General features: G+C 35.4%; 1 pseudogene; it reads right to left on the reverse strand.

Moving 5' to 3' along the window:
- Positions 1-5,338: 5,338 nt before the first annotated feature.
- Positions 5,339-26,445, reverse strand: LOC130857599 (peptidyl-prolyl cis-trans isomerase A-like; annotated as a pseudogene).
- Positions 26,446-27,629: the final 1,184 nt, after the last annotated feature.

Here is a 27,629-nt window from a genome sequence, read left to right on the forward strand (position 1 = left end):
ACTACTGGTCACTGATAGCCATATATGTTGTTAAAAATAGCAATAAATATCTTTGTACTTCCCTGATTTCCCTCTTAAGTATTAAATTTCCAGATAAAAATAGGTAATTAGGTATCAAAAGGTATTATAGCTCTTTCTGCTTTCATGAAAGTAGGTGAGCTTATTGCGCAAATATTTCAGAGTTATGCCAAAACAGGAAGGGTATTCCAACACTGGATAGCCAAAACAACAAATATACACTAGAGTTACTCAAGAGAAAGATGTAGGCATGAGAAAGAATCCCAATTTATGGAAATAAAGGCTAAATAGTGCAGCATTTTCAAAATATGTTCCTTAATACTTAATAAGTATTACACCAAATGGTTCAATGTTTACTTTTAAAATCTGTAATGCAAGAGAAAAATTGCCATCTTTCCTTCAGGTCTTCTCTGAGCCTTTAAAAAAATACACACACACACACACACACACACACACACTTTGTGACTTTCTTAGGCAAAAGAAGGCAAAGTGGGTAGCATTCCCCAAGTTTGATCAGTGACCTTTTTTTTTTTAGCATCTCATATGTGACCTGTTTTATCTGTCCCCGATAGCACAAATTGAGAAATACTGTTCAAGGAAATCACAAAGTACTTTTGGAGTACATGGAAATAGTGACTAATTATGTCTGCCAGGAGCTGCATTTAGAGAGGGATGCTTGTGAGCAGAATATAGAATGACGCGTAGGACTCTTCCGGGGAAACTCTTGAGAGGAGAGCATTTCAAGTACACACAGGAAAGACAATCTAATATGAAAGACAGACATATAATGAAGTAAATTGGGAATTTCAGTAAGGGATGCCCAACAAAGATGAGTGAGAATGATGGAAGGTTAGAGTTATAGTAAAGGCAACAGAGGCACTGTGGCACGGTGCTTAAGAGCATGATGTGGCCTTCAACACACTAGAATAACTGGCTCTGTGAACTTGGGCAAAGTAAGTTACTTCTCTCTGCCCCAGCTTCTTCAGTTATGAGGTGCTAAACTTGATGGCACATTCAAAGAATGTCAAGTAATTTAAATAGGCTCTAGTGAAGCATGGGAGGAAGGGAAGGGAAGTAAGGTAAGGCTATAGAACTAGACTAGGAGCCAGATGGACACATACCAGAAAAAAACCCTCCAAATAATACGGCTGATGTTTACTGAACACATACTTTGAGTCATACATATATAAAAACTCATTTATCTTCAAAATAATCACAAAGGTAGATACTATACTTTGCCTCATTGCAAATGAGAGAACTGGAGCACAGAGATATTAAGTAATTTACGCAAAGTTACACAATTAGTAAACTGCAGAAGTAAATTTGAATCTCTGGTCATCTTGTTCCAGAGTCCATGCTCTTAACCACTATGCCCGTGGATTTCAAAGTGATTTTTTTAACCTCAATCCATAGTAAGAAATACGTTTCATGTCATAAATTAGTGTATGTGTGTGTATGTCAATTCCACAAAATTACAGTTATCTTTTATAAGTGTGATTTATTTAAATATTTCTAGTATACTGTGTTTTTTTTTTTAAGAACTGTGGGTCACAACAGAAAAGTAAATTTATTTTGGAACCACTAACTGATCACAGTCTACTGTTTGAATAATACTGCGCTGTGCCATAATTTGCACCCCTTTCTGAGGCATTTAGAATTTACCAAAAAAAAAAAAAAAAAAGAGCAAGTGAAGGACTTAAAATAAGGGATTAACCTAATCAGATTATGTGTTTTAAAAATACCACTCCCAACAGTGTGGAGGTTAAACTATAGAGAGATGGCACTGGAAGGAACAAACCTACTTAAGAGATTTCTGTAATACTAAAAAGGAACATAAACCATGGAGAGCATGAAACAGGAAATATAATCAAAGGACACAACAGAGTGACTGATAAAATCTACAAGGTGAAACAGAGGCGTGAATAGAGGACAATTCCCATATTTCCATTTTCGTTATGTGAGAAGATGTACGTGAAGATGAACAGTTGTGCTGTTTTTCTGTCATCATTTAACTTTATATCATCTAAGTAACAAGTCTACTCCATCTTTGTTCTACTTGATCTGTAATTCATTCATTTATTCATTCATTCATTCAATAAATATTAGCACCTACTATGGGGCAGGTATTGGTGTAGCTGCTGGATGGGAAACATTACAAAGGGAAGTGGATAGGGAGTGTGAGGATGGGGGCAGATCAAAATCTTAACTCCAATGGGGAAGTAGGCCCCCCTAGGAAGGGGAGACTTGAACGATAACCTGGAAGATGTGAGGTTATGGGTCTTGTATTTTAGAATATTTTCTACGTTTCACCAACTTTGTTTGATACTTCAATTTTTCTGATTTTTTTTTTTTTTAGGCCACACTATACAGCATGGCAGGATCTTAGTTCCCCAACCAGGGATAGAACCTGTGCCCCTGTATTGGGAGCAGAATCATAACCAATGGACCACCAGGGAAGTCCCAATTTTCCTGATTTTATTCATGTTAATTTTTATATTTATCTTCTTAGGTGACTCTTTTCCCGCTTTTTGACTAAAAGTATTGAACATATCAAGCACCTATTATTAACCAGACATTGAGATAATTGTTTTATAAATATCACCTAATTTAATCATCAAAAACCTTTGGGACGGGTCATCTTATTATTCCCATTTACAGATGAGGAAACAGTTGTTTAGACTGCTTACATAACATGCTTGAACTCACAGAGCTGGTGTGAGAGGAGAATTTCAAACTCCAACTACAAAGATTTCACCATTATTCTACATATTAACTTGTTTATAATTTGCTCACATGTCTGTGCATCACATTTTGGTAATTTTTCTAATATCGCAAACTTTTTCACGATTATAGTTATGGTGATCTGTGATCTTTGATGTTCCTATTGTAATTGTTTTGGGCCACCATGAATGGCACCGATAGACGATGACACACTTAACCTATAAATGTCGTGGTGTGTTCTGACTGCTCCACTGACCCCATCTCTTTCCCTCCCCTTGGGCCTCCCTATAGCCTGAGACACAGCAATACTGAAATCAGGTCAATCAATAACCTTACAATGGCCTCTACGTGTTTAAGTGAAAGAAGACTTACACCCCCTCACTGTGAATCAAAAGCTAGAAATGATTAATCTTAGTGAGGAAAGCACGCTGAAATCTGAGACAGGCCGAAAGCTAGGCCTCTTGTGTCAGTTAGCCAAACTGTGAAGGCAAAGGGAAAGTTCTTAAAGGAAACTACTACTCCAGTGAACACACACATGATAAGAAAAAAGCAGCCCTACTGCTGATATGGAGGTTTCAGTTATCCAGAGAGATCAAACCAGCCACAACATCCTCTTAAGCCAAAGTCAAATCCACAGCAAGGCTGTAACTCTCTTCAGTTCTATGAAGGCTGAGAGAGGTGAGTAAGCTGCAGAAGAAAAGTCTGAAGCTAACAGAGGTGGGTTCATGAGGTTTAAGGAAAGAAGCCATCTCCGTAACATCAAAGTGCAAGGTGAAGCAGCAAGTGCTGATGTAGAAGCTACATCAAGTGATCCAGAAGATCTAGCTAAGATCACTAATGAGGGTGGTTACACTAAACAACACAATTTCAATGTAGATGAAACATCCTTATATTAGAAGAAGATGCCATCTCGACTTTCACAGCTAGAGAGGAGATGTCAATGCCTGGCTTCAAAGCATCAAATGACAGGCTGACTATCTTGTTAGAAGCTAATGCATATGGTGACTTGAAGCTGAAGCCAATGCTTGTTTACCATTCCAAAAATCCCAGGGCCCATCAGAATTATGCTAAATCTACTCTGCCTGTGCTCTACAAATGGAACAACAAAGCCTGGATGACAGCACATCTGCTGACAACATGGTTTACTGAATATTTTAAGCCCACTGTTGAGACCCACTGCTCAGAAAAAAGATTCCTTTCAAAATATTACTGCGCATTGTCAAAGCACGTGGTCACTCAAGAGCTCTGATGGAGATGTAAAGATTAATATTGTTTTCATGCCTGCTAACACAACATCCATTCTGCAGCCCATGGATCAAGGACTAACTTTGGATTTCAAGCCTTATTATTTAAGAAATACATTTTGTGAGGCTGCCATAGACAGTGATTCCTCTGATGGATCTGGGCAACGTCAACTGAACCTTTCTGGGAAGGATTCCCCATTCTAGATGCCATTAAACACATTCATGGTACATCCAAATATCAGCACGAACAGGAGTTTAGAAGAAATTGATTCCAACCCTCATGGATGACTTCATGGAGTTCAAGATGTCAGCGAAGGAAGTAACTACAGATGTGGTGGAACCAGCACGAGAACTAGAATTAGAAGTGGAGCCTGAAAATGTGACTGAGTTGCTACAATCTCACAATAAAACCAAAATGGATGAGAAGTTGCTTCCTAATGGCTGAACAAAGAAGGTGGTTTCTTGAGATGGAATCTATCTGGTGAAGATGCTGTGAAGATTACTGAAATGACAACAAAGGATTTAGAATATTACATAAACTTAGTTGATAAACCAGTAGCAGGGTTTGAGACGACTGACTTCAATTTTGAAAGAAGTTCTATTGTCGGTAAAATGCTATCAAACAGCACTGCATGCTACAACGAAATCATTCGTGAAAGAAAGAGCCAATCAATGTGGCAAACTTTACTGCTGTCTTATTTTAAGAAACTGCTACCCCAACTTCAGCAACCACCACCCTAATCAGTCAGCAAGCCAGCAACATGGAGGCAAAACCCTCCACCAGCAAAAGGATCACGACTCACAGAAGGCTCAGATGATGGTTGGCATTTTTTGGCAATAAAATATTCTTTAACTAGGGTATGTATATTGTTCTTTTAGACATAATGCTATTCCACACTTAACAGACTATAGTGTAAACACAACCTGTGTATGCACTGGGAAACAAAAAATTCTTGTGACTCACTATTACGGCGGTCTGGAACTGAACCTGCCATATACCCCAGGTATACCTGTACACATCTATTTGAAAATCTTAATTTATATGTAAATTTAGTTTATTTGTATAACACTTCATGTCTTGCTAATTGAAAATATTTGTAATTGTAGGTTCAAAATTTCATTTTTGGTCATGTGATTTTTTTTCGTTGTTGTTGTTTAGTTTTTATTTCATAATCATAAACAACTTTTCAATTCAGCTAAACACGGAGGGGAATAAGGAAAATATGGAACCCAAAGAACTGCAGTGAGAGCACGAAGATTATAGGATATTTTGAGCAGATGGGGGTGAAGGGGTGCTCTCCTGAGCTACAGAAGGAATGGTCTGGTGGTTAAGATAAAACACAAGCCAAATTTTATTAGACTTGTCCACAGTCAGCAATGGTGATCTTCTTGCTGGTCTTGCCATTCCTGGACCCAAAGTGCTCCATGGCTTCCACGATATTCATGCCCTCTTTCACCTTGCCAAAGACCACTTGCTTGCCATCCAACCACTCAGTCTTGGCAGTGCAGATGAAAAACTGGGAACCGTTTGTGTCGGGGCCAGCATTTGCCATGGACAAGATGCCAGGACCTGTACGCTTTAGGAGGAAATTCTCATGATCAAATTTCTCCCCATGGATGAACTTGCCACCAGAGCCATTATGACGTGCGAAGTCACCACCCTGGCACACAAATCCCAGAATTATTCTGTGAAAGCAGGAACCTTTATAACCAAAGCCTTTCTCAGAGCACGAAAGTTTTCTGCTGTCTTTGGAACTTTGTCTGCAAACAGTTCGAAGGAGACGCGGGCCGAGGGCTCGTCGTCAATGGCAGTGTCGAAGAACACGGTGGGGCTGACTATGGCTAGGCTGTGCAGGAGGCTCCGGGGTGGCGGCGTCTGCAAGGCCCATGTGATTTTTCTTGAACTATATATCTTTTAGGATTATCCAAGCATAAGGATTATGACAATTTTTCTTAAAATATTTAATTGCTGAAGTCTAAGGCATGTTTCTATTTTTCTTTGCTATTATGAATTTCGCAATGATGTAGTCCTTTCCTGCTAAAGGACCTGAGACTACATAGGTGAGGATGGACCACTCTTTAGTGACCCTGGTTAAGACCACAGTGAGTACTGAAGTAGGTCTGTTAGAAGCCTGATGGAAATAGAAGTCTATAATCCTGTGTATGTGTTCATGAATGTGTTACTAGAATTTTGCTCGGAGATGCAACAGCCTACTGTTAACTTTGAAATTTAATAATCAGAAAACAAGAGGAGACTTAACAAGCAACAGCTGCTCTGGAGCTATGTCTCAGGTGTTCAGAATGAATCTTCGCATCTTATAAGAATGCTGTCTGAAAGAATGTGATGAAAGGTGCTGGAGAGGATGGTCACAACTTTGTAAATCAAGTAAGAAAAGTAAATTAACGTAGCAGAAAAAATCACAAAGATAAGGAAGGAGACTTTTCGAAAATATAAACTTTCCAGTGCTGGCAAAGCTGCCTTCTTCAACTCCTCAGATAGGACCACCTTTACATTTCAGTAATTAACAGTAAAATTTGAACACATGCATATATACAGAACACTGAGACCTAGAAATGCTTGTCAGTATGTAGGGCAAGGCAAATTTTTAACAACTTTCCATACTATATTTTCAACCATTCCATCTGGTGGTAAATTATCATTTCATCTGTTTTCCCACTTCAATTCAGTATAGAAGTTGCCTTCACTGTTTCCACTGTCTTTTGCAAATTTAAAGTATAATCAAAATAAATCAAGATGTATCAGATACTCCCCTCTTAGTGGAATTAACAGTTTTTGAATGTCACTGGTACATCTAGCTCCTTTATGAATTAGTAGATGATTATTAAGAAACTGAGGATTTTTTTTTTCTTTAAAGAAATACGAAAAGGTAAGAAAAGTTCAGAAATCACCTCTGATTTCTGGATGAAAAGAAGTGTGCATGTGTGTGGAGGAGGGCAGACGAGCCCCCCTGGAAGGCAGACATATTTACTGCTAAAAACCTGACGTGGGATGATGTATGATTTACCCTGGTTAACATCCACCTGGGATGCTTCTGCCACCTGACAGCAGGTATTGTGCCATATTGCAAGATGTTTCTCTAACCTTTAAGAGAAAGATCTCAGCAACACAGATATCATGTCTTCATTATGCAGCAGAATAAAACTTTCAGGGAAGTTTTATCATGTTAAGAATTCAGGAATGAGTCGCTTGTAAACTGAATTTGTACACAGATGAATTCACACTTAACAGATTCACTTTGAACTGTGCTTCTTGCAGAAACAAAGTGTTCATCTGAAGAAAGGCTGTGTAAAATATATACATATTTTACCTATGCATAAAAAAATATATATATTATATATGTATAATATATATATATTTTTTCAATTTAAAATGTTATCTTACCTAAATATGTACAGCTTACCAGCCTAGGCTGCATTTACCTCATAACATGTATCCAGAATTTACTTATGAAAGAAGTAGAGAATAGTATGTAAATATTATTAAAAATGACATCTCAAGACCTATGTGCAAAAAGTTAAAGTAAAAAGAGACAACAAAATAAAGAGGTTTTCTCCATCACCTATCCCATCCCCAACTATTCCTAAAGGCATCTAGTAATACCAGAAAATACCCAAAACACACATGGTACATTGAGGGAAACTCTTCAATAGCGAGCAACCTGGAGGTATTAACCACAGAGCTTCACGTGTGATGCATAAATGTATGGACTCACATGCATAATATGCATTGAATATTTACAATGATCTATTTTGAAGTCTTGAAGCTGCACCACTTGCTATACAGCAATTGAGACTCACCACTGGATTACTTTACAAAGGAGATGACTTAAAATGTTATATAATATATATATAATTTATATATGAAATCAATAAATTTATTTATATGTAAATATATATATATTTATTATATAAATTAATTTATATATAAATTATATATATATATACACACTTACATATACTTTTATATATATACACATATACCCTCAACTGGAATTAGAGCCTTATCAAAGTTTATCTATGACTATAAATTCCTAGGGGCAATGACCAGAATGTTTTGATGTTTTGTTCACCACTCTATCCCTGCATAGTAAACTCCTCATAAACACAATGATCTGACCTACCAAATCAGGCAGCATTTTGCATACATTTAAAAAATGCTTACTTTAATTGCCTATTTGCATTTTTTGCATTATACTTTCAGAATCTTAAGCCTGGGGTTTGTGTCTTGTTTACAAATGTATGCCTAGTACTTAATAAGTATGCCCTTCACGTTGTAAATTCTCAAAAACATTTGCTGAGTGAACATACCAGCAGCCATTAGTGCTCAAGGCTACAGCTAGACATAGATGGCGTTGTGATCTCAGAGAGTTTTTCCTAATGGTTTGTGTCCCAACTTAAAGATTTGGCTCTGTACTAGGCTGAACCTTTCTTAGTCCATTTTTTGTTTCATGGAGTGAATTATTTAATTTTATTTATTATTAGTTTCCATCAAATATTTTACTTATTATTACTTCAGGTGAAATGTCACCTACTTTGTAAAATTATAGCCACCTTCTCCCTCTGTCTTCCACATGTGGGATGCATTCTCTCCCTCATCCCTGTGGTCCTATGACACTTTATTCCATTAGTACAGCATTTATCAGATTTTATTGTGGTTTTTTGTCCCTATGGCTATTTCTTACACTAGTCTGTTACTCTTTTGAGGCTTTTATTTTCCTTTTTTTCAATCTTCAGCCTTAACACAGGGTTGGACATGTGTGAGTCGTCTCCATAAATATTTGTTTAATTTAATTACCAAAGGGCCAAAGACCCCTGGTTTGGGAAGAAGTGTGTCTTATACAAAGTTTTCACTGTTAAATGATATAATGTTGGGCCTTGGCTTTAGGTTCAACAAGGGATATTGCCTTTAGGAAGCATGTGGTTATTAGCTGACAGAAATTCCTGGAGTATCATAGAGGACAATCGGGCATTCCTCGAAAGGTGCCTGCCAGTTGTATAGTACCCGTCGAAGCAGCTTGAGAGTCACTGTTATGCTCCCAGCTCCCTCGGAGCATCTTCTTTTCCATGGTCACCTCTTAACCAGAGAACACCTGAGTGCACCTAGAATTGGCATCTGCTACAAGTGTATCTGATGAGAGACTGGCCAGTACCCCACTATCTTTGCATACCTCCACATGTGTTTTCACCTGTTTTTTCAAAGACCTATTTCCATGTTTCCCAACATGTTTTCTGAAATATTTGTTCCAGCTGATATCAAGTTGTCACTTACAAAAAGCATTTTATGATTAAATGAATTTGGAGAATGAAGGTAAATTAAAACAAAGCAAAGCAAAACAAAACAAAAAACAAAAGTAGGATTCTTGAATTAGGATTTTTCAAAGCCTCTAATATCCAAATAAACACTGAATTTTCAGGGGATATAACATGGAATGTTTTCCAAAAACTATTTAACCATGGAACTGTATCATTTTTAACTTTTGTGATGCAACTACAGGAATACACTTTATGAAATATGAATCAATACCACTGGATTTTCCCTACTCCTAGGTACTCTCATCAAATGTTTCTCTTACTTGTATATACACCTCTTCCTTCATGACTCAGAATATGGACAGAAGACCAGGAATACTTCCTCAACTGATGCTAACGGTATTCTAAGACACGCCACATGAATACTCTTTAATTGTTTTAAATGAATACGTCAGCTCAAAAGTAATCGTCGGATGCACAAATAAAAACTTTATGCTAATGTACAAATTCCAAATTGATTAGACTTTCAAATAATGTTATGTGATTACAGTGATTGTATGTTCTCCTTTTATTCCTTTGTCCTTTTCAGAATCAATTTGTGATATCCTTAAGTATATACTCTTACCACAGTAAAAGTAGAAATTTAGAAGTATGAGCGGCAAATTAGCAAATGCATAACAATAAAAAATGCACAATGTGCTTGTGCTAATGCATGAAAAATAATTTTGGTTAAAATCTCAGCTCTCATCTAACTTCTCAACACACAGGAAAAGTTAATGAGAGTGATTTCAGAACTCTGCTCTGTGAACAAGGATACATTACACTCATTATCCAAACTACTGTGTGACTGCACTTACATTTCACTACATGCAGTTCTTCTGTCTTGCTTTTACTCAGAAAGAATTCATATTCTTACAGTTCTGGGACTGTTTAATATCAGTGTGCCATATTCCAGAATTAATGCCATACTAATACAATAAAATGGTTGATAAAACTAGAAAAATAGGAACATGACTAACTGCCAGAGATTTATTTAGCAAAGCATAATTTTTAGCAAAAAAATCAACATTTTATTAAGCAAAACCAAAAAGACTGAGACAAAACCCATACCTTAGATACTGCACAGGATATATGCTTGAATGTGACAAGGTCAATGAAATTTATTGAAATTGTCAAATGAGTTTATTTGCTAACTTATAAACAAGATGCTGGTTGTCTTTAAAATGAGGTCTATCCTCTCTTTCATTGTTTAAGGTTATGTTACAAAGGGAAAAAATATTATTCTTCAATGTTATATTTTAGAATTTGTCATAAGTAGTAATTTAATGTGTCAGTTTGGGATGCAGAAAAATATTAATAATAATTTAAACCACAAGTTAAAAGAATAAACCTTGAAATTGATATGTTATTATGTAATAGTGTATATTACTATATTTCCTTAGGCTTGCAAAAACCTACAGTACATTTTCATTTTTTTTCAGTTCCAAAATATTGGCTTTTTTTTTTTTTTTTTTTAGGAACTTTGCTTCCAAGCCTCGGTTGATGGCATCCGTGTTGATGGGTATGAAACATCTCCACTGTGAATGAGCAGGAGGCAGAGCTGCTCACATCCACAGCTGGAATGGAGCTGCTTCTATAAAAATGGGAAGTAGCAGCTGCAGGGAGAATACATTGTGCAATTGATTTGATTTTGCAAGGCAAACACATTCTTCGTGTTATGATTTAGCTTGCTAATTAGGCCCTCCATAATCAAAAGAACTCTGGAAGGAAATAATTCTGGATTAAGCTCAACTTCTACACCTTCTGAGATCTCCTTATAACATTTTCCACATTTTCAAGACCAGTATAACTCAGACTGAATGCCTCCAGCAACGTGAGGATGATTTGAAAATAATGTCCTTTTGGGTCTATGTGTCTGGTGTCAGACTCCTATTACAACTGAATAAACGAGGAAGTCAAACAGAAGAATATCAATCGATCTATGACAGCTGGGTCTTGAGAACTATGCAAACAAAACGCATTTCCTACAATTCCTCTTATTTTTTATCAGGTATTAGCTAACTTTTTTAAGCTCTTTATTGCAATATAATTGTTTTACACTGTTGTGCCAGTTTTTGAGGTACACCAAAGTAAATCAGCTGTATTTATACATCTATCCCCATATCCCCTCCCTCCCACAACTCCCTCCCACCCTCCCTATCCCTGCCCTCTAAGTCCTCACCCATCATCAAGTTTATCTCCCTATGTTATGCAGCAGCTTCCCACTAGCTATCTATTTTACAGTTGGGAGTGTATATATGTCTATGCTACTCTCTCACTTCGTCCCAGCTTCCCCTTCCCTCCTGCACCCCCACCCTGTGTCCTCAAGTCCATTCTCTGCATCTATATCTTTATTCTTGCCCTGCCACTGGGTTCATCAGTACCATTTTTTTAGATTCCATATATATGAGTTAGTATACAGTATTTGTTTTTCTCTTTCTGACTTACTTCACTTTGTATGACAGACTCTAGGTCCATCCACCTCACTACAAATAACTCACTTTCATTCCTTTTAATGGCTGAGTAATATTCCATTGTATATATGTGCCACACCTTCTTTATCTATCCATCTGTTGATGGGCATTTAGGTTGCTTCCATATCCTGGCTATTGTAAATAGTGCTGCAATGAACACTGTGGTACATGTTTCTTTTTGGATTATGGTTTTCTCAGGGTATATGCCCAGCAGTGGGATTGCTGGGTCATATGGTAGTTCCATTTTTAGTTTTTTAAGGAACCTCCAAACTGTTTTCCATAGTGGCTGTACCAACTTACATTCCTACCAACAGTGCAGGAGGGTTCCCTTTTCTCCACACCTTTTCCAGCATTTATTGTTTCTAGTTTTGCTAACTTTGTCTGTAAAGGGCCTTAGCAAATATATTAGACTTTGTGTGCCGTATGCTCCACGATACAACTACTCAACGTTTCCTTTTAGGGGGAAAGCAACTATACGCAAGATGTAAGTAAATGGGTGTGGCTGTGTTCCAATAAAACTTTGTTTATAAAACCAGTTAATTTCAGATTTGCCAACCTTTGGTCTATTTAATTCTCAGAAAAGAAAATCCATGATAACCTATGTGGCATTTGTAAATGTGACATCAAGTTGTCAAACCAACACTGTCATATGTAAGTCATATCTGATATCTGTTATGTAGAGAGGGAATTTGCATATGTGGTATGTATATAGGTATATATATGTGCAAATGAATATGTATATGTAGGGAGAGAGAAAAAAGAATATATACAGAACACATTTTATAAAGTATGTGTGGAATACAAGGGGAAAATGGAAAATTATTATGGAACAAGCTGAATCTTGACTAACAGTGTAATGACAACAACTAAGAACAACTATATGAGCAAATTCATGAATTGTATTTGTTTATAATTTCTACATAGGTGTTTAATCAATCAGTATATACGCTGAGTATTTATTATGAGCTGACAATTCTATTGGTGTTAATCGAAATAAAAGAAGTTAATCATTCTTGCCTTTCAGAAGCTCAGGTTATAGTTGACATACATGCATATAATCTCATAACTAGCAAAATTATAATATGAAAAAATATATATGTATAATGTAATATATATATACCTTGTTATAAAAACATGAATGTGTATGTGTGTGTATTTATATATATATTAATGTGAGAGATATATAATAGTCCAGACAACAAATGTCATTGAAATTGGGATAGAAGGGAAAGAATTGTGAGCTGTGTGATGAAAATGAAAGACTCTTAAAGTCCTTTAGGCTTTGAAACGGACTTTGAAGTATGAGTACACGGATTAGATTTATATCAGGGGGAGGGGGATTTTATTTTAGGTGCTGCAGAACACTGAGCACAGGTAATGGGTAGGAAATTTCAAGCTGGGCTAATGTGGGAGATAAGATTTTTAAAGAGTAGATTGGAGTGCAACTGGGAAAAAGCCTTGAATATCAGATAAAGTTTAAATTTATTCTGTAACCAATACAGAACCAGTTCTTGATCAGAGAAGAAACCAGATGAAAGTGCTTTCCAAGGCAATGACTCTAGCAGAGGTTGTAAAATATGATGAAATCAGAAGGTGGCAGAGGACACTGAAGCTGACAGGGGAGGTGGTTCCAAAAGGAGCTGAGAGTTATTGAAACAGTGTGGTGGCAATGCCAGTGGAACTGAAGATGTGTATTGCTGAGCTAGTCTACAGGAACTACCATAGTAACACCTGGCATTTCCATTTGCTTAATGCAAATGTGCTATTATGAGCCAAAGAGTATGCTAAGCAGTGACATTTTCCCTCGCATTCACATGTTTTATCTTACAAAAAATAAAGACAGAACTTGCTAAATGATTGGGACTTTGACATGAAATGGCTAGCATAACACACCAATAGTTGTTTAAGGAAAAACAGCCCCAACAATTTCAAAGGCAGTTTGGAATCAAACAAATTGGAGAAACGCTAACTTTTAAAAAAGATTCCTTAAAGCTGGACTGGTCAGTGCTGTTAGTATGCTGCTGTGTGTAATGAATCTCCACACCAGGAATGCTTCGGGCTCAGTGTTTCTGTATGATTTCCTTTGCACCTGGGATGCTCTTTGCTCAGCATCCATCCCTCCCTTCATTCAGGACCCAGTTCAAATGACCGCTCCTAACCACACACCCAATCTCAGCTAGCCACTCTGCCCATTACTTTACCTTCTCTTCTATTCTACTTTATTTTTTCAAAACTTTTAAAACACTATATAAAACTATTTATGTTTTGTTTTTCCATGGTCTCTGGATGCATATTCTTTGATTTACTTGATCATTCCTGTATCTCTGGTACCTAGAGTAGAACTTGGCCCATAGAAAGCATTCAATATATACGAACTGAATGAAAAAAAAAAAAGAGTGAATAAATTTAAGAATAACTGTGCATGTGAATAGACTTGATAATTTCCTGTTACTACTGGCCCCACCAGTAGCCTAGGTTTAATCACTTAGGTGGGTTAATGCAAATATCTCCTATTTCTCTTGAGTTTGTAACCTCTCATTTCAAACAGCCCTAACACACGAAACAGAGATATATGTTACTAAAAACCGACTCAAGACAGTTCATATAGCTGAATATCTGCCCCTCCTGTGTGAGATAAAACTGAAATTCCTCATCCAGGAATTCAAAGCTCTCAGTAATCTCACTCCACTGTAGCTATTCAATGTCATTTCCTAAAACTTCAATATACTTTTCTCAGTCAGGCCTCTTTCTTGAGGGTTGCCTGCAAACTCTAGGGACATTCTTGGCTTTGTGCTTTTACACGGACTGTCCTTAATGCACAGAAGACATTTTCCATTCAAATACATTCATCCAAGTCCTGTGAAGCATTCATGGACCATCTCAAGTAACTTATACTCCATGAAATCTTCTCTGACCTGTTACACATTTTGTCTTCATTCTTGATTTAAACACAGTTTCTAATGTTTTCTGTTACACCGTTTTAAGGTGACTTTACAAACGTTTTGCTTTCACAGCAAACTTATAAACATCTCAGGTGAATCAATCTTTGGGACTTATAAGGAAAGTATTTCTCTTATACTCTGCAAGAAATCTGCCACAAGAAATGGTGCTTATTTATAACTACTTCTTAAATTCTATTATAATTTAATTATTTAATTTTCTTTTGTTATGGTTATTAATCCAGGTTTTTAAAAAATATACACATATTTATACGCACACATTGAAAGTTCACGATTATTTCTGGTCTGCAAGTTAAAATGCATAAGGAATATTCCTTTTCAAAGTTCTCCCATTAAAAGTGCCCTTCGGGATACAGCTGCATCCGGTTTATGGGACTTCTCACTACTTGTATCGTTGCCTCTTTGCTCGCAGTGTGATCGCCTTCACTTTGTATTCCTAGAAGCAAATTGGTTAGTTTGCTCCTATTAGTTGTCCTATAAATGTGCCATAACATGCTACCCGGTGCCACAGTGGGCTTTATCCTCTTTTGCTTCTGCTTCCCAAGCAGCAAAATGTATCACTTCTTCACAGCTGTTTGACATTTTTTTTGACAATCTAGCCCCTGAACACATGCAACATAGTTGAGTTGCACCAAGAACTACTACAGTGATTACACACTGACTGTATTATTTAAAGCCATGTTGGGCCCTATACTGCCATTTTATTGTACACCAGTCTTAGAATTTCTTGGATGTTGTATTTCAAAGGAGAAGTTTTATCAACATCTTCTAAGAGTCACACACTATGGATAATCTCTTCCTCATTACACCTTTAGTTTTCTGTCCCTACTCTGTCAAAGATGCTTGTTTATGTTTTATTCTTTCTAGTTTTTTGTAACAATTGATCAATTCTCCTATGTAGCAACACTTAGTGCCTTTTCAGAGTCTAGATTATTAGATTACGTTCTAGATCACTAGTAAGAATATGAGTGCCAAATTCCTTTGTTTAGCCCATGTATGTCTCATTCTTAATTTCATGGTTTGTAGTTGTTTGTATTTTTACATACATATTTTTAAAAAAATCATATCACATCCCTGCACAAACCAACTTTCATTCCTTGCTTAATCACTGAATATACTTACTACCCTCAATTAAATAGGATAAGACGCACTGTACACACATTCCCTAATTCACTTAATAACAGCGAATGACTGAACATCATGGAAGAACTTTTAGGCTTCTGAGTATCCCTCTAAAGCCCCAAACTGCTTCCAGAGCTCAAACCTATTCTTGACACTAGTCTATGAAACTCATAGATACAATTGAGAGATTTTTATAGTGCTCTTTACTTCTTTTTATTGTAGAGCAAATATTACACTTTCTCTTTCACACTATTTTCTCAAGAAGTACTGTGAATCTGGAAAAATACAAGAATTAGGAAGTAAGGATAGAGATACATAAACTAAACATCCATGTAATGGAGTGACTAATCCAGAAGGAATTCTGCCAAGATTTTTCTGGGGATGAAAATTTCAAAATGATAGCTTAGACTGGTAGGCCACATGATAATAAAGGAAAAAGATTCAACATTTTAAGCAGCGTTTTCTCCTTTCTTATACATTCTACTCTGAAAATTTTCCGGCAATAGAAAACATATAAACAATACCGAGAACACACCAGCCAATTTAAGCACAGAGTGTAATCCCCTCATTACACACTCTCCTTCTTCAGAAGGAAACACCAATCTAAATTTTTTTTACCTGTAATGCTCAGGCACACTTTATTCTCTCACTATCCCTGAAAAAAGATGGCTTTATTCAATATAGTTTGTGAAATTCATGAATGCTCATATATGTGACTCTAGGAAATTTATCTGCACTGCTACATAGTGTTATGTAAATATGCCACATCTATTTATGACTATTACAACATTGCTATTGTGGATGTCTGTCTCCTCATGTGAAGCGTTTTCTAAAGTATATATCTAGAAGTGGAATTTCATAGGCTAAATTCATTTTTTTATTTACCAGATAGTATATAGTCAATGTTGTCTCAAAGGAGGCTATCTCAGAGAGATTCCTGTAGGCAGTGTAGTTTTCCTTCACCCACCTTTTTAAATCACTAGAGTATTTACTGTGGCCAGTTTGATGTAAAAACAGGTATGACTATATTTCAATTTGAATTCCCTTTATATTAATGCAACTGATAATCTTTTCATAATATTTTTGGTTTTGGGGATTCTCTCGTCCATCAAAATGTATCTTTTGCCCACATTTCCAGTAGACTTTTTGTTATTAATTTGGAGATGCTTTTCATATAGCCTATGACATACATTTTGCATCATCTTTTACCTGCATCTACCTTGTATGTGTCACATTTCCCGAAGAAGTTTTTAATATTAATGCAGAAATTTTAACTGTCTTTTCTTTCACAGTTATTGCTTTTTGTATCTTAATAAATCCTTTCCTAACAAAAGCCAGTGTGATACATTTTTACAAATCTTGGTTTTCATACTTATATTTTTAATCAATCCTCAATTGTGTGTGTGTGTGTTGTAAGGTGGGATGCTAACTGTATTTTTTCCATATGATTAACCAATTGAGTAACAAACACTTTTTACTAAACAGTCCATTCTTTTTTCTTAATCTGTAGTGCTTCTGCTGTCATAAATTGAATTTTCACAGATGTACAAGTATGATTTACTCATAGTATGGCTTGATAACTTATAAGTATATAATAATAAATCTTAGTAACTGAAATGTTCTCATCACCTTTTATTCTTTTTCAAGATTGATACTCCCAAACTCATTCTATGAGGCCACCATCACCCTATACCAAAAACAGATAAAGATACCATGAAAGAAAAGAAAATTAGAGGCCAATATCACTGATGAACATAGATGCACCAAAATACTAGCAAAGCAAATCCAACAGTACATTAAAAGGATCATATACCATGACCAAGTGGGATTTATCCCAGGGATGCACAGGTTTTTCAATAACTGCTAATCAATCTGTGATACACCACATTAACAAACTGAAGAATAAAAACCATATGATCATCTCAATAGATGCAAAAAAAATTTTTTTGACAAAATTCAACACCCATTTATGGTAAAAAAAAAAAAAAAAAAAGAATTCCAGAAAGTGGGCAGAGGGGAAACCTACCTCAACATAATAATGGCCATATATGACAAACCCATAGCTAACATCATACTCAATGGTGAAAAGCTAAAAACATTTCCTCTAAGGTTAGAAACAAGACAAGGATGTCCTCTCCTGCCACTTTTATTCAAAATCATTTTGGGGCTTCCTAGGTGGCGCAGTAGTTAAGAATCCGCCTCCCAATGCAGGGGACACGGGTTCGATCCCTGCTCTAGGAAGATCCCACATGCCACGGAGCAACTAAGCCCATGTGCCACAACTATTGAGCCTGCGCTTTAGAACTCGTGAGCCACAACTATTGAGCCCATGTGCTGCAACTACTGAAGCCCACACGCCTAGAGCCCGTGCTCCACAACAAGAGAAGCCCCCACTCACTGCAACTAAAGAAAGCCCACACACAGCAAAAAAGACCCAACACAGCCAATAAAATAAATAATTAATTTTAAAAAATCGTTTTGGAAGTTCTAGCCATGGCAATCAGAGAAGAAAAAGAAATAAAAGGAATCCAAATTGGAAAAGAAGTTAAACCATCACTGTTTGCAGATGACATGATACTGTACATAGAAAATCCTAAAAGGGCTACCAGAATACTACTAGAGCTCATGAATGATTTCAGTAAAGTTGCAGGATACAAGATTAATATACAGAAATCTCTTGCATTTCCATACACTAACAATGAAAGATCAGAAACAGAAATTTAGGAAATAATCCTATTTACCATCACATCAAAAAGAATAAAATACTTAGGAATAAATATACCTAAGGAGGCTAAAGACCTGTACTCTAAACTAAAAAACACTGATGAAAGAAACTGAAGACAACACAGACAGATGGAAGGATACACCATATTATCAAAATGACTATACTACCCAAGGCAATCTACAGATTCAATGCAATTCCTATCAAATCACCAATGGCATTTTCCACAGAACTAGAACGAACAATTTTCAAATTTGTATGGAGACACAAAAGATCCCGAATTGCCAAAACAATCTTCAGAAAGAAAAACGGAGCTGGAGGAATCAGGCTCCCTGACTTTACACTATACTATAAAGCTACAGTCATCAAAATGGTATGGTACTGGCACAAAAACAGAAATATAGATCAATGTAACAGGACAGAAAGCCTAGAAATAAACCCATGCACCTATGTTCTACTAATCTATTACAAAGGAGGCAAGAATATACAACGGAGAAAAGACAGTCTCTTCAATAAGTGATGTTGGGAAAACTGGACAGCTACATATAAAAGAATGAAATTAGAACATTCTCTAACACTATACATAAAAATAAACTCAAAATGGATTAAGGACCTAAATTTAAGACTGGATACTGTAAAACTCTTAGAGGAAAATACAGGCAGAACACTCTTTGACATAAATCACAGCAATATCTTTTTGGATTGACCTCTAGAGTAATAAAAAGAAAAACAAAAATTTTTAAATGAACCTAATTAAACTTAAAAGCTTTTGCACAGGAAAGGAAACCATAAACAAAACAAAAAGACAATCCACAGAATGGAAGAAAATATTTGCAAGTGAAGTGACCGACAAAGGATTAATTTCTAAAATACACAAACAGCTCATGCAGCTCAATATCAAAAAAAAAGTCCCAATCAGAAAATGGGCAGATCTAGAAAATAATTTTTCCAAAGAAGACATACAATGGCCAAAAAGCATATGAAAAGATGCTCAACATTGCTAATTATTAGAGAAATGCAAATCAAAACTACAATGAGATATCACCTCACACCAGTCAGAATGGCCATCATCAAAAAGTCTACAAACAATAAATGCTGGAGAAGGTGTGAAGCAAAGGGAACCCTCCTGTGCTGCTGGTGGGAATGTAAACTGGTACAACTATTATGGAGACCAGTACGGAGGTTCCTTTGAAAACTAAAAATAGAGCTACCATATGATCCGGCAATCCCAATCCTGGGCATATCTCCAGAGAAAATCATAATTCAGAAAGATACACGCACCCCAATGTTCACAGCAGCATTATTTACAACAGCCAAGACATGGAAGTAACCTAAACGTCCACTGACAGAGGAATGGATAAAGAAGATGTGTTATTAATTACATATATACAATGGAATATTACTCAGCCATAAAAAGAATGAAATAATGCCATCTTCATCAACATGGATGAACCTAGAGATTATCATATTAAGTGAAGAAAGTCATACAGAGAAAGACAAGTATCATATGATTCTCACTTATATGTGGAATCTGAAAAAACTTATACAAATGAACTTATTTACAAAACAGAAACAGACTCGCAGACTTTGAAAACAAACTTATGGTTACCAAACGGGAAAGGTAGGTGGGAGAGGGATAAATCAGGAGTTTGGGATTAACATATACATACTACTATATATAAAATAGAAAATCAACAAGGCCCTACTGTATAGCACAGGGAACTCTACCCAATATTCTGTAATAACTTATATGGGAAAATAATCTGAAAAAGAATAGAGATATATATACGTATTTATACATAGTTGAATCACTTTGCTATATACACCTGAAACTACACAATATTATAAATCAACTATACTCCAATATAGAATAAAATTTAAATTAAAAAAAACTGAGTTGTCTCTTTTTGGCCATATGCTCCTCCATATATATGTATATATATTTTTTTAAATTTAGCTTCTCAAACTCATGAAAAATCCACTCAGAATTTTCATTTGAATTGCACTGAAAAAAATAATTGTCATCTTTAAGATAATGAGTTATGCTATCCATTAATGTGGTATATCTCTACTTTTTAAAAAGGTTATTTTTAATGACTTGAAATAAAGTGTTATTTTTCCCATATAGATCTGAAGCATCATTTGCATTCATGCCTAGTTATAGTTATTTCATATTTTGTTTCTAGTGTAAGTGAACTTTACAAATTATATTTTCTAAAAGTTATGTAGAAAAGCCATTGATTTTTCTTTACCAATCTTATAAACAGCCACCCTGCTATATTCCTATATTTCTAATATTCTTTCTAGATTCTTTTGAGTCTTTCATGTGATAACATATAACCCGTGGATGATTATAATTTTTTTCATTTGTAATTTTTATTCTCCTCCTCTACTCCACCTTTATTTTTGTGCTCACCAGAGTTTCCATCCCAGATAGAATTAAAATGGAGACAACAGACCTCACTGCCCTACTGTTAACTTCAAAGGAAATGCTTGTAAATTTTGTCAGTGACATTCTTCAGTCTTAAGTAGTTCTCCTTTATCAGAGTAAGGAATTTAAAATCTCTTCCCAGTTTAATAGTATTTTATTATTATTTTTATCATTAATGTTTAGTATTAATGAGTGTTAAATTCTATCAAATGTTTTTCACCAGTCTGTTGAGATGGCCATATTGTTATTTGTTTCAATACCAATGTGGAGAATTACACTGACAGATTTTCTAACATTTTTGCATCGTTGGGATGCAAACCTGCCTGTGTTTGATACATTAATCTCTTTTACATATTGTCAGAATGAATTTAATAGTACTTATTTCAAAGTTTTGTATGTTTTTACAAATTATACTTACTTATAATTTTCTTTTCTTATGTTTTGGCTTGTCATCAACAGCACAATTATAAGAAGAATTTGTGAATATTACTTCTCTTCAGCTAATGTAGACTGTTTGGCGTCTCTATTGTGCACATTTGCTAAAATTCACTTGTAAAATAATACAGGCCCAGTAATTTAATATTAATAGTATCTGATGCATAGATTTTTTAGCTACTGATTAAACTGACTAAATTTCTTTAATGATTAAAAATATATCCAGACTTTCTTTTGCAGTCACTATTACATAAGTTACTTCTTTGTTTTAGGAAATTTGAGATTTCATATGTTTTAAAATTTAATGGTTTAGAGTTTTTCCTAATGTTTGCTTTAATATTTTTACTCTACCCTATTTGTAATTTTATTTCACTTTTCATTTTTAGTAGTATTTATTCTTATCTTTTTTCTTTTTTCCACAACTTGATCTGTTCCCCACTTTAAACAAAGAGACAACTCATCAATTTATTACATTTGCTTTATTACCTATTTTTATTTCTTTGGGATCAAGGCTATGTTACTATTATGATATGATAAATCTACTTTCTGAGGAAATAATCCTCTCCTCTGGTCATTTGCTTAAATATTCTGTCAATAATTGATTCCTCAACTGCCATAAACTGCTTGATGTATTTCTGAGATAAAATTTTACCCTTACTTTTACCAAAATATGTAATACACAGTTCTACTTTGAGTCACAACCTGAAAATCAATTAATCAAATGCCTCCTTAGATTCTTATGCCAAATACAGCAATGGTACAAATGACAAATTAAATTTATATTTTAAGCTTATTTTTTGAAGATCACTGTTATAACTACTGTTTACTTCTTTGATTTTAGACAGTCTATCCAATGTGACAAAGTACCTGAAGTGAAACTTCCAATCTTCAGGCATGAAAAGATTTTACTGGACATAGAGATCTTTTCCAGCCATTAATCTACCTACCAGATCAGAAACATGCATGTAGATATATTTAACTACTAACTGATCCAGTAAGATTGTTTATATAAGAAATCTAAAGTTATATTGATCTAAAGGTATATTATTAATTCAAATGGAAATTTATTAAAGGAGAGGACAACATCAAGTTTAGTTAGTATAAAAATGTCAGGTAAATTAAAGTATAGAAAGTGGCATAGGTCACCAAAATATTGTAAGAAAAAGGTAAAATAAATAGAATACTTATAGAAAGTTTGAAATCTTGCACTTGAACTAATGGGTCAAAAAAAAAAAGCATAGTTTAGCCAAGCAGACTTAAGGTTTCAGTTACTGCTAATGTAAGTAGCTATATTTGGTTGTCTTAGAAACTGGACAACTCACTATTTCAAGGATATCATAATGAGACTACTCATATAAAATTAAGGAATACAACGGTTTCCACGAGTTAGGGCAAACATGGGTAAACAATCGCCCATGGGAAAAATCCAACCTGCTGCCTATTTTTGTAAATAAAGGTTTGTTGGAACATAGCCACTCCTACTCATGTATATATTGTCTTTGAGGCATTCATACTAAAAATGGCCAAGTTGAGAAGTTGTGACAGACCATTTAGCTTACAAAATATAAATAGTTATTATTTAGTCCTTTATGGGAAAAGTTCGCCAACTCCTGGTTTAAGGAACATCTGTGGAAGAGTTTGAGAGGATTTTTACCTTTAGACAAAGACAAGTTATGTGTAAAGAGTTAAATAGTACTGATTTGATCCAGAAATGATAAGATAGCCATTAACATCTACTAAAGTTATTACTGATAATAAACACTCAGTTCTGTTCTACATATTAACATCATTGTCATGAGGGAGGTTTGCACTTTCCCAGGTAGAGGAATAGAAAAGGTAGAATTATAAGCTGTGAAGTTCTTACTTGACTGCCAATGTCATAAGCTGGGTTTAGGTTCTATGAGCCTGGCCAATGTTTAAACAGATTCTCTCATACAGAACATTTTTGTATATTCTTCAAATATCCCTCCACTTTGTTGGGGCCATTATCTGCATTTCCTTTGATACAAGTGGTGTACTATCAGCTCATTTTTTAGTGTTTCTACAGTCAGTAGATATCTAGCAATGTTAGTTTGATTTCTTCCTCTTTGTGCAGGATCAAATATAACCCATTCTGCCGTGCTCACTTACACAGCTACAACTGGTTTATGCATCATTTTCCACAATCTGGTAAGAGTGTAGCAGCAATTCAATTTCACATCTGCCATCAAATCAGCCACCTCTAGCCTTTTTTTAAAGTGTCATTTTTCCCATTTTATTTTTTTAATTGAAGTATAGTTGATTTACAATATTATGTTAGTTTCAGATATACAGCAAAGTGATTCAGTTACATATATATTTCAGATTATTTTCTAAATTATAAGATATTAAATATTATTCCCTGTGTAATACAGTAAACCATTGTTGCTTACTTATTTTATGTACTGTAGTTTGTATCTGTTAATCCCATACTCCTAATTTCTCTCTCCCCCCCTCCCTTTCCCCTTTGGTAACCATAAATTTGTTTTCTATGTCTGTATCTGTTTCTGTTTTGTATATAGATTCATTTGTATCATTTTTTTAGATGCCACATATAAGTGATACCATATAATACTTGTCTTTCTCTGTCTGACTTACCTTGCTTAGTATATTCTCTAGGTCCACCCATGTTTCTGCAAATGGCAATATTTTGTTCTTTTTTATAGCAATCCTGAGGAAAAAGAACAAAGCTAGAGGCATAATTCTCCCAGATTCCAGTCAATACTACAGTATTGACTACAATAATCAAAATAATGCGGTACTGGCACAAAAACAGACATTTAGATCAATGGGACAGAATAGAGAGCTCAGAAATAAACCCACCCACTTACAGTCAATTAATCTACAACAAAGGAGGCAAGAATATGCAATGGAGAAGAGACAGTATCTTCATGTTGGAAAAGCTGGACAGCCTCATGTAAATCAATGAACTTAGGACACTCCCTCACACCATACACAACAAAAATTCAAAATGGTTTAAAGACCTAAGTGTTGTACAGCAGAAACTAACACAGCATTGTAAAGCAATTATACTCTAATAAAGATGTATAAAAAAAAAACCTTTACATAATTACACAAAATATATTTGTTCTTTGAAGAAGAAATGGAATATTCTGTTAATGCACAAACTAAAATGCAAACTAAACCTGTAATCCCATGTCTTGCTGTATAACCTTCAAAAAAAACAGACCTAAGTATGAGGCATGACACCATAAATCTCCTAGAAGAAAACACAGGCAAAACATTCTCAGACATAAATTGTAGCAATATTGTCTTAGATTGGTCTTCCAAGGCAAAAGATATTAAAGCAAAAATAAACAAATGGGACCTAATTAAACTCAAAAGTTTTGTCAGAAAGTGAAACCATCAACTAAATGAAAAGACAACCTATGGAATGGCAGAAAAAATTTGCAAATGATGCGACTGACAAGGGATTCATATTCAAAACATACAAACACCTTGTATAACTCAATACCAAAAAGCAAACAACCCAATCAAAAAAGGAAAAAAAAAAGGCAGACAACCTAAATAGATATTTCTCCAAAGAAGACATACAGATGGCCAACAGGCACATGAAAGATCCTCAGCACTGCTAATTATTAGAGAAATGCATATCAAAACCACAATGTGTATCACCTCATGTGTCAGAACGGCTACCATCAAAAAGTCTACAAATAATAAATGCTAGAGAGGGTGTGGAGAAAAGGAGCCCTCCTACACTGCTGGTGGGAATGTAAATTTGTGCAGCCACTATGAAAAACAATATGAGGTTCCCTACAAAACTAAAAATAGAGCTAACATAGGATCCAGCAATCCCACTCCTGGGCATATATCTGGAAAAGATGAAAACTCTAATTTGAAAAGATGCATGCACCCCAACGTTCATGGCAGCGCTAGCGAAGATATGGAAACAACCCAAATGTCCAAAAACAGAAGATGGATTTAAGAAGATTTGGTATATACATACAGGGAATATTACTCAGTCATCTCTGGCTTTTGAGATTTTCCAAAGAGGATGCAGGAGACAAATGTTTCCTGAGTTAATCCTAAGGAAGCCGTTCTTTTCTCCTAGGCTTCTGGTGGCGGATCAATAATTTTATCCCTTCTCTTTCTGGGAGTGGGGCTCATAGCATAACTTACAAGAAATTCTTCAAAAAATAACTCTCTCGCTCTCAATTATTTTATAACCTTGATATTTGTGAGGTGTTAAGAATAGTTAACTAGTTCTCAGAAAACAATTTTGAAATTTATGCATACGTCTCTGGTACCTGACAGCCATCAAACCATGGTGGCTCAGACATAACTGGATGAGTCTCATTTATATATACCATTTCACTGACCTAACTGTGTGACAGAGCATGTGTCAGTTCAGACCTCCAACTTGTTGCCATGGTAGCTGACGATTTTTTAAAATAGGAACTGCCCTCTGACATGGCTCTATTCTTTGAAAAGTACCTCCAATATAATTGTGAAGACCGAATGAGACATGTATGAAAGCTACTTTTACAATGCCTGGCACAGAGAAGAGATATAATAAATGCATGTTTCTTTCCCTAATGCACATAATTAACATGCCAAACCATTTTGTCAGAAGTCTCAAATTTAAAGCTTGTCAGCTGAATTACCCACATGATGATAACCTGCAAGAACTTGGTATAAGAAACCCTCTTTTGACAAGGCTTTTACTCTCCAGGTCACCGGAGTTTCCACCAACATGCCTCACACATTTCCTGATCTGGCTAGCCCAGATATGTATTTACATTGGAAAACTTCATCTTTACTATATTTTACAATAAGATCCAAAATTCCTTTTCTCTCTGCTCATTAATAAATTCCCCATAGCCATGTAGTTGATTATACAGCCTGTGTCCCTGAAGTCCCCAACTATGATCTGGCTACCTCTGCCCTCATGTCTTACCTCTCCTCTATGATTTACTTCTCTGATCAAGCTGGCCTCTGCTATTCCTTGAACACGGAAAGTCAGAACCATTTCAGGATGTCTCAATTGCTAGTGCCTCTGAATAGAGCATACTGCTCCCAGATATCTGCCTAGTTTCCCCCAACATTTCTTTAGGTTCCTATTGAAACATAAGCTTCGCCTTCACAGAGAGGCTTCCCTGAGCACCCTGTCTAAAATAGTTCTCCCTACTATCCTCATGTCCTGCTTTATTTTTCTCCAGAGCAGTTATTGCTACTTTATCTTATATTATGTTCATTTATTTATTTCTGTTTGTGTGCGGTCCTCAAGAAAATGTAAGCTTCACAAGAACAGGCTGCTACAGACAGTACCTGGAATAGTGCATGGAATCTAACAAGGACTCAATATACATTTGCTGTTATTGTTTTCTACTGAGATATGACCATCATATGACATTCTATTAGTTTTAGGTGTACAACATAATGATTTGATGCATGTATATATTGCAAAATGATTACTGCAATAAGTGTAGTCAACATCTATCACTACACAGTTAAAAACTTTTTTCTTGTGATGAGAACTTTTAAGATTTACTCTCTTAGCAACGTTCAAATATACAATGCAGTATTATTAACTATCATCCTCAGGCAGTAAATTACATCCCTAGGATGTAAAAATATAAATGTATTTATTTTTATTATTGGAAACTTACTATGTATATTGTAATATACATTGTAATATTGGAAATATACAATGCAGTATTATTAACTACAGTCCTCATGCAGTAAATTACATCCCTAGGATATAAAAAATAAATTTATTTTTATTATTGGAAATTTGTACATTCTGATCACCTTCAGCTCATTTTATGCACCCCACCCCTTCCATTTGGCAACCACCAATCTGTTCTCTGTATTTATGAGTTCAGTTTTGGCAGGGTTTTTTTAGATTCCACGTAAAAGTGAGATCATATGGTATTTCTCTTTCTCTGTCTGACTTATTTCACTTTGCATAATAGCCTCAAAATTCATCCATGTTGTCAAAAATGACAGAATAACCTTCTTTTCAGTGGCTGAATAATATTCCATTTTATAGGTGTATATTTTCCTTATCCATCCATCCACTGATGAACACTTAGGTTGTTTTACTGGTTAATTACCCAGAATTAAAAACACTTCAGTGAATTATTAATACAGAGACAACTTTAAGTGTATGTGGTGGTTGTGATGAGGTGGCAGTGCTGGGGACTGTGACTC

This window comes from Hippopotamus amphibius, chromosome 7, assembly GCF_030028045.1.
Source record: "Hippopotamus amphibius kiboko isolate mHipAmp2 chromosome 7, mHipAmp2.hap2, whole genome shotgun sequence".
Lineage (NCBI taxonomy): Eukaryota > Metazoa > Chordata > Mammalia > Artiodactyla > Hippopotamidae > Hippopotamus > Hippopotamus amphibius.